We start from the raw sequence: 9,065 nt of genomic DNA, 5'->3' as shown, positions 1-9,065 counted from the left end.
GAAATAGATCAATTGCATCACAATGAGATTTTCTTTTTCATATATAGATTATTAAAACACTTTTGAATTAAGTACTTCAATTATTGTGTTGGTTGGATGTGGATATTGTGGTTGTACACACACATTTGAATATCAAAATGTATAAAATATACATTATTTCCTCATCGAGACAAAATGTATAACTTTGAACAAAATGGTCAAAGGGTTGAATTCTCATTAACTCATAACAAAAAAGTTTGAAAATTCAAGGCGTCATTACTCTCTTGGGCTCGTGGTCCAACATCATAACAAAAAAAGTTTAGAATGTCATTAGCTTGTATTAAGTTGAAAATGTTTTTAGAAAAGTCATCCATTTGTTCTACACTCGAAAAGATTTAAAAAAGTTATGGACTATAAAAGGAAGCGTATATGTCTTTAATTTTCAATTGTCTTAACTAGAAACGCTTTAAGTTTTAGTATACTAATTCTAATTAAATTCCTTTTGTATTTTCTAGTTATACCAATTTTTTATATAGTGGATTTCTTTTTTGTTCGTTGTTTTTCACCAAGTTTGAAGCTTTTCACGTCAATTCTTGTATTTCTAATTTTTAGTAGTTTCTCTTCATTTTTCTATTATTTTTCTACTAAATTCCTACCTTAGGATTGAGAGATTTTGTTCCCAACCTAATTAATAATACAAGGAAAGGGGTGTGCCAATCATTTTCAACAAACATAAGTTTTAGGTATTGAAAAATGTGCTTGAGATTTGCCAACAAAAGTTGTTCTGGCCTTAAATCATTTTATTTAGCTCCTATCTTTGGAATGGAAGCTGGACAGTATTGGTTAGATCGAGGTTACTGAATAAATGGAACTTCTATGACAGAAGCATGTGAACATCATGTAAAAGAAATTCAATTTGAAACACAAAAAATAATTTAGAGAAAACAGTAAAAAAAATAATTTAGAGAAAACATTAAAGAAAAACCTAAACATACTTCTAACGTGGAAAAGAAAAAGAATTCTAACCTTTGTAGAATTTTCTAAAAACTCCTCGTATGTCCAAAAAAACACAAAGTCTTCCTTGTTATTCTCAAGTTGAAAATCAATAGAGAGTTTGTGGGCTCCTATGATTTTGGTTTTGTGAAAGGGAAAATGTTTGAGAGATAATTGTTTTTTCTTCTGTTTGGGACAATTAAGAGTGATAAGAAAGACCTTGGCTTCTTAAGAAATAATTCATATTCTAGAAAAAATTTTACAGCATTTGTTAAAGCTTCTGATAGACGAAGTGTTGATGCTGGTGACAGTGAGTTGGTGCATATTAAAAGAGGTCATCACAAAGTGAGTTCAAGACATACAAGGAAGTGGATATGCCACTTCTTTGAAAAATCGAGTCATATTAGACATTTTTGCTATCAGCTCTATGGATTCAACCAGTTTAATCATAAAAGACTATATGATAAAAGCATAAAAGAAACCTATAGAACAATTCTCTCTCTGCAAAAACAAAATGGAAAGTGAAGAATAAATCACAACACAATCTATGTAATGTGGAATTACATCTATTCATGCATCTAATTTAGAATATTGATATTCATATTGGTTGATTTAGGCATATGACAAGAAATTCATTGTTCTTCACTGAATTGAAGGAATGCAGTGTTGTACATGTGACTTATGGTGGTGGTGTTAAAGGCAAAGTTCTCGGAAAAGGAAATATCAACAGATCTAACACACCTGTTCTTAATGACGTCAGACTTGTTGAAGGGTTATCAAGAAACTTAATTAATATAAGTCTGTTGTGTGATCAAAGATTTGTGGTCAACTTCTCTAAAGAAAATTGTAAAGTGCTAAGTCAAGACAAGTGTATTGTGGTAACTGGCACTCGATTATCAGATAATTATTACCATTGGGACAATGATTTAAAGAATCTTGTGTGTAATTTATCAAAGTCAGTCAAAGCACTGTTGTAGCATAAACGTCTTGAGCATGTAAATATCTCTAAAATTTGTAAAACTGCTGGAGCAAACGCTTTGCTAGGGATACTTTTGTTGAAAAATTCTTCTGAAAAAATATGTATTGAATGTCTAGCTGGAAAACAAGTAAAGGCTTTTCAAAAGTCAATTGGTTCAGCTTATAAAAATCATGTTCTAGAGCTTCTTCATTTGGATCTGAAAGGTCATATGCAAATTGAAAGTCTTGGAGGAAAAAAGTATGCCTTTGTTGTTGTAGATGACTTTTTAAGATACATGTAGGTGAGATTTATTAGCAACAAATCAAATACATTTGAAGTGTTTCGATTACTGTGTCTTCAACTTCAGACAAACAAGACAAAAGTGTTTATCAAATTAGAAGTGATCATGGTATAGAATTTGAAAACTCCACTTTCGATGATTTTTTTTATCAAAATGAAGAAATTTTTCAGCTCCTTTGACTCTTCAGCATAATGGAGTTCTCGAAAGAAAGAATTGTACTCTGCAAGAAATCACACGAGTTACGTTATCGCATGCTAAAATCTCCTCCTTTGTACTTTTGGGCTAAGGCTTTAAATATTGCCTGCCACATACAGAACTGTATGCAAATTATCAGTTATGGAAAGGTCACAGACCAAATGTTAAATACGTTCATGTTTTCGAAGTGTGTGCAATATTCTGAACAACGGAGAATTTCATCGAAAGTGGGATTTTAAATCATCGAAGGTATCTTCATTGAGTATTCTTCGAATAGCATAACCTTTTGAGCTTTTAATAAGCGTATCAAAACTGTTTTAGAGTCCATAAATGTTGTTATTCATGACATTAGGAATACTTTGTAAAAGTAAATAATGATGATGATCAAGTAATTCCTTATACTAGTCCTTCACAGTTACTACTGCAAGATGTTAGAATTCTCATATTAGCTACAAAAGATTGAGGACTACAACAAAGAGGCCAAAAACGGGCAAAACTTTAGGAGCAAGACTAGCAACATCAACTTCGGTGATGATGGATGGATGCTGGAACAACAAAAAGCCACACAACAGATGAGGAAAATAGACAGGAATGTTGATACAAAATGTATCAACATGTCGAAAAACAAGTTGAAATAAAAAATCACCAACATGAACCTGGGAACAAGTTCTAATCCATAGTGGTAGAGATAGTGGAACATTGATGTATGCAATGTTATGTAATAGACATGACATTTGCTACTCAGTAGAGATGGTCAATAGGTATCAGTCCAATCGCGGACGTGATCACTGAACTATTGTTAAGAATATTAAAAAATAGTTTAGAAAATCAAAAGACCGTGCTTGTGTATAGTGCTAAGGATATGATCCTTATCGGATACAACGATTCTAATTTCCAAAGATGCTAGAAAGTCTACATTGAAATTAGTAATCACTCTATATAGAGGAGCAATAGTGTGAAGAAGCGAAAAGTAAAATTTGACTACCTTATCTAGGTAATTTTGCATCGTAGTGATGTTGTAGTAACTTGATACCTGTTGAGCAAATCACAGTTGTTTGTTTTACAAAGTTCTTCACGGCTAAAATGTTTGAAAGTCACCTAAAGAGTTTAGGTCTATGATGTTTGTAAACTAAGACAAGTGGGAGACTTATTGAGCATGTGCCCTAGTTTATTGTATTCATATGTTTATTGTACTCATATGTATTTTTCTCTCTCATGATTAAATTCAATATTGTTTAATCCCACTAGGAGTTTTAGTCTAAGTGGAAATTTGTTGGATTTATGTCCTAAAACTCGTAGTTTATATTTATATTCTATTCAATAAAGTCGTTATTGAGAATCATAATTTTAAATCCAATAAACTAACGTATTGATGCTATTTTAAGTAAACTTGAACTTTAGGTAGGAGACATAAACGTAGATCAAGTTCGAGTATATAGCCTAAATAGTCAATAGTATACAAATAAGGTTTCCACCTTATTTTGAGAACACTATGGATGCGACCTGCTTTGCAGTTAGTACAAATTATGTGATCTTAAATCATTCATGTAGAGACATGAAACTTGGGCATCCTATATAAAAAGTTTACATAAGGTTGAACCATTAAATAGTCACTTTTACGTAATAACGTCATTTACTGTATAAAACTAACTATTTCGTTTATTGATAATCTAGGTATCTTAATCTTAATCTTGAGCTAAGTTTGAAGAGAAGTTTAAACGAAATTATCCTTATATCTGAATAAGTGAGGGTAGCTCTTAAGCATTGACCCAATAAGCCTCTCATTCTAGGGTAAGACTGAGTGAATAGCTAGGGACATAGGGTGCAAGACAAAATTTGCTACTACCCACTTTAGGGTTAGTAGATTGATTGTTACCTTAACGATTGAATCCAAGTCTTGAACAAGGAATCCCACCCTATCATTGGCCCGAGAGAGATTCGGTTTATAAGTTGGACCTCAAACCAATTGTTCAATAGGAAAACAAGGAAACTTAAGGAGCAAGATGTAGTCTTAAGGGTAAAGCACTACTTTGATCCAACTAAGGTTACGAACAACCTGTAAAGATTAACTTACGGATCATGGTTATATCAGATGAACATAAATATATCTATAGTGAGGGGAGTGCAACTACAGAACTTTAGTGGAATGACCTGTTAGTTAACAAATGTTTATTAGTTTGGTCTAAAAAAGTTTAGCTAGTTAATCTTGGACCGCTAGAGTCCATGATCTATAAGTCCATTAGGTTCTCCTGCTAGCTCATAAGGAATTAACTTAAAACATTTTGTTGGAATAATTCAAATTGTTCGAATTAGGTAAAGAGAGAGAAATCAATAAATATATATAGGTGTCTGTTATAAGTTTTAAGATAGAGCTTTATGTTTAAATATGATTTAAAGATTAAAAAATATGAATACAGATTCATATTCAGAAGCTCGAAATTGATAGGAATGGTGCAAGTTGTGAAAAGTCAAAAGGTTGACTTTGACTTTAAAGAGTCAAATTTTGATTAGCTTTATATTCAAAATTATGTACTTAGTGATTCTAGCTTACTAACTTGTAAAACATTAAATTAATCACTAAAATCTATCATATTAAATAAAAATTTCTCTCTTAATCATTCATCTCATCAATCAATTGATTAAGGTGCGTTCGACTTTAACAGAGTGGTTCTCAATTAGAAAAAGTTTTCTTCACATTGAGGGCTCACCCAAAATTATTCGAAGAATACTACACATTTTCTTAAACAATCGTTCTTTTTCTTGATTTTTCGCACACCCGCAATCACACTATCGGGGGATATAAATATTTAACCAAAGATAGGGACATGAAAAATCAAATCTTAGGAAGAAGATACTATATATATTTTCCACAAACAAAATAAACAATAAATAATAGGATGGGTGACCACAAAACATAACAGAAACGTTTATGAAACCAAATTCAAACAAACTCCAAGAAAGAATCTTCATTTAAAACTTAAATTGAGAAGATTACACTCTGTATTGTGCTAAAAACGGGGATGAAATTTGAATCTTTAGTTGTCAAATTTATATTTTCTAATCCCATACCGTTTCTTTTCCATGTCAAGCCTTCATCTTAAATACATTTGGCGATGTTTGGACCATGAATTTAGAATGATGGAGGTTTTGCCTTAACATGTTTCAACACTTCGAATAAAATTTCTCCAATTAAGATTTTAAATCTATCAGCTTGGAATATGTGTTTTTTTTAATGTCATGTTTTAGAAAATTTTTCACTTCAACGTCTTATCAATGATCGTTGACAACAATTATTAGCCAACTTCACGATCAACCATAATGACCAATCAACGATCACAACAACCGATCGTTTTAACCATATCAATGATCGTTGACAACAATTATTAGCCAACTTCACGATCAACCATAATGACCAATCAACGAGCACAACAACCGATCGTTTTAACCATTAGCTCCAAATCATCTTGACCGATTATCAATCGTCTTGATCGTTGGTGAACGAATCTTGATAGCTTGTTACCTACAACTTTGGACTTTACTGTCATGGGTGAACATCTTGATCGACAACAACCAATCGTTATCGTTAATTATCAATCTCATGCCTCTTAACAAGCGATCATAGTGATGCCCAATGATCAATAGCCATGACCCTTGACGATTGATTGTTATGATGATCGACGAACAACCAATCGTTTTAAAATTGACGACCTTTGACCCTCTTCTTCGTTCTCTTCATCAAGGCTTCCTACACTCTTTCCATGGGATTGAATAGTAAGCACTATTCAAGTCATTGGATTAATTTTTTTTTCTAATTCAATCTAGAAAATTCATCGACCAACTCCAAACACCATCCTTAGTGACATTGTCGGTTGACCACTAGGCGTTATTTCTGACAACTCCGTTGACGAACTTCCAACCACCAACTTTTGCAACTTCGACAAACCTTGAAAAATTCATATTTTTTCTTATTCATTCCAAATACGCCTTTAATTTAATTACAATAATATTTTTTAGCCTTTAATTTAATTACAATAATATTTTTTAGCCTTTAATTTAATTACAATAATATTTTTTAAAATAAGCATTTTTTCCATTCCTCTCTTTCCTTTTCTTTTTTAGTTTTTTTATAACTATTATTATTATATCATCATTTTTAATTATCTCTTTTCTCTTCATTATTTAAAGTTAATTTTTCGTTGGTTGGGAGAGATTTTGTTTATTTTGTTATATTTTTCTAGGTGAAAATTGATGAACTATTGTGATTGACTTAAGAAAAAGTGTTTTTTTTATAAAAAAAACTCATATTTATTTAGACCTCTTTTGATAAAAATGGTTTAAAATACATTGCATGCGTATCATAGAAAGACAGTTATAACTATGACTAATATATTTCTACTCGACTTTCGCTTTTACAGGACCCTTTTGGTTATTTTTATTTTGAAACCTATTACAAATGTTGCTTAACTAGAACTTTCGAAAACTTCATCCGTTTACATAATTTGTTATATTTTGTGAATGATTTGTAATATTTATATTCAAACCATATATGTTAATGCAACTGTAATTAAAATTATTGTTATCTAATATTAAAATTTCCCGTTTTTACATTATTTTCATTAAAATCAATTAAAATTATTGTTATCTAATATGAATGTTGATGTCGTAACCAAATTTTCACCAAAACCTCTTTTATCATTCAGCATTTGGAAAATTATTTTTCCATGGATGGAATTGGAAGTCTTCTGCCAAACAAAAACTGTGAAACCTAGTGAGCTTCTGGCTCAAGGAATTTAAAGAGTCAATAACTTCAAAAATAATACTGGAATACAACCACAAATATTTGCTTCCACTTGAATAATCGTTGAAGAAGAGTCCAAATAATTACTGAAGAAATTCCTGTGGAACCGATTATAAAATTACAAAGTTTCAAATCCTGAAGAAGTAAAAGGACAGAGATATATACCACAAACTTGTAGCTACGTCCATTTCCGATGAATAGGGTGAGTCAATTTGTGCACTCACTAGGATTCACTCATTTTGAACCAATCCTAAGCTGCTTAGTTTGAAACAAACTGTATGGAGAGATATATTATTTCAAAAATATCATCATTTTCAAATTGGGTTGAAAGTACTACTTCTGGTTATTGCTTCTGTATTGGAGGGTAATTAACAAAATTCTTGAAGAACTAAAGGTGTTTCAAAAATACACCTACACATGTATATCGTGGCAAGCCTGCCACTCGTAATCTAATTATATATGATAGAAAAAAAATACATGGAAACTGACGAGCAAAATTTAGAATTGTAGAACGTAGCAAAATTTCACAATATATCTACGAAATATAGCAAAATTTTAAATTCTATTAATGATAGACACTAATAGACTTTATAAGTGTGTCGTATCAGTGTATCGATAATTTATAGACACTAATAAAGATCTATTCATATCTATCATTTATATCTAAAATTTTATTATATCTTTTAAATAGTTTGTTTTTGTATTTACTAGACCTTCAACACATGCATAACACGTGACTCTTTCAACTTGTTAAATGAATGTAAAAAATATGGAAAAAAAATCGCATGTAACAAAATTAGACAAAATTAATTTTCAAAAGTACAAAAGATATATCAATTAAAAATAAAAGGTATAAAAAATACATTACTATTGTTATCATTAAAATTATTGGATAATGAGTTTATTAAAGAAAAAATGTTTTCACATGTATTCCAAAATGAGAGTGAAAAAGGGAGAAGATTAAAATTGATTTTATGTTATTGTTTTAAAGTTTAATATATTCTATAAGATATAATGCATTAAAAAATAAACTTACAAAATTATAGCAAAACTTTGTTTTTAAGTAAAACATACTACTTTCATTTTAAAAATATTTTTTTCAAAGTTTATATCATTTCTTATTAAAAAGAAGATTGTATTCATTCAAGAAAACGTGAAAACATATATTGGAGGGAAGAGATTAGTATATTCACTTGAGATAAAAAAAATTTATCTGCTTGTTGTTGTTTAAAATCAAATTTAAAATTATTTTTTTAAAATATAACCACACATTATTTATTAAAAGCACTTACTTTATGATTTATTCTAGAAAGTTAAAAAAAAACTTAGTACATAATTAATTTCTTAGGATAAAAGGAGTGTATTACCTTTAACTATAACTAATAATTAGATCCCAACAAAAGTTACATAATTCAAACACAATAAAAGTGTATTAACCACACTTCACCATTTTATTAATAAAAAATTAATTAAATGAAAAAAAATAACATGAGCGAAGAATGTTCTTTACATTTAACTTAATTACAAAGCAATAATTAAAAACTGAAAAATAGTTATTTGGCATCTGCATGCCACTTTGTTATAAAAATGATGCTTCTGACCGTTCTCTCTTTAGTCTCCCACTTTTACATTATTCATCCTTGAATTCTCATCAATTTCTCTGCATCGTTTTCATTGTTGCTCTTAGACGTCGCAAAAATATGATGAAGGGTTCGTAGGCTCTTTTATAGCAACTTTGACTCACAAATCTTCATTTAAATTTGTTGGAAGACTAATTTCTTCACACTCTTAACTTTTTATTGGGAGCATGCATAGAAAAGAAAAAGAATAAGATATTTATA

The sequence above is a fragment of the Cucumis sativus genome, chromosome 1 (assembly GCF_000004075.3).
Source record: "Cucumis sativus cultivar 9930 chromosome 1, Cucumber_9930_V3, whole genome shotgun sequence".
NCBI classification, from domain to species: domain Eukaryota; kingdom Viridiplantae; phylum Streptophyta; class Magnoliopsida; order Cucurbitales; family Cucurbitaceae; genus Cucumis; species Cucumis sativus.
The sequence above is the reverse complement of the archived record's forward strand: the minus strand, read 5'-3'. Positions refer to the sequence as shown.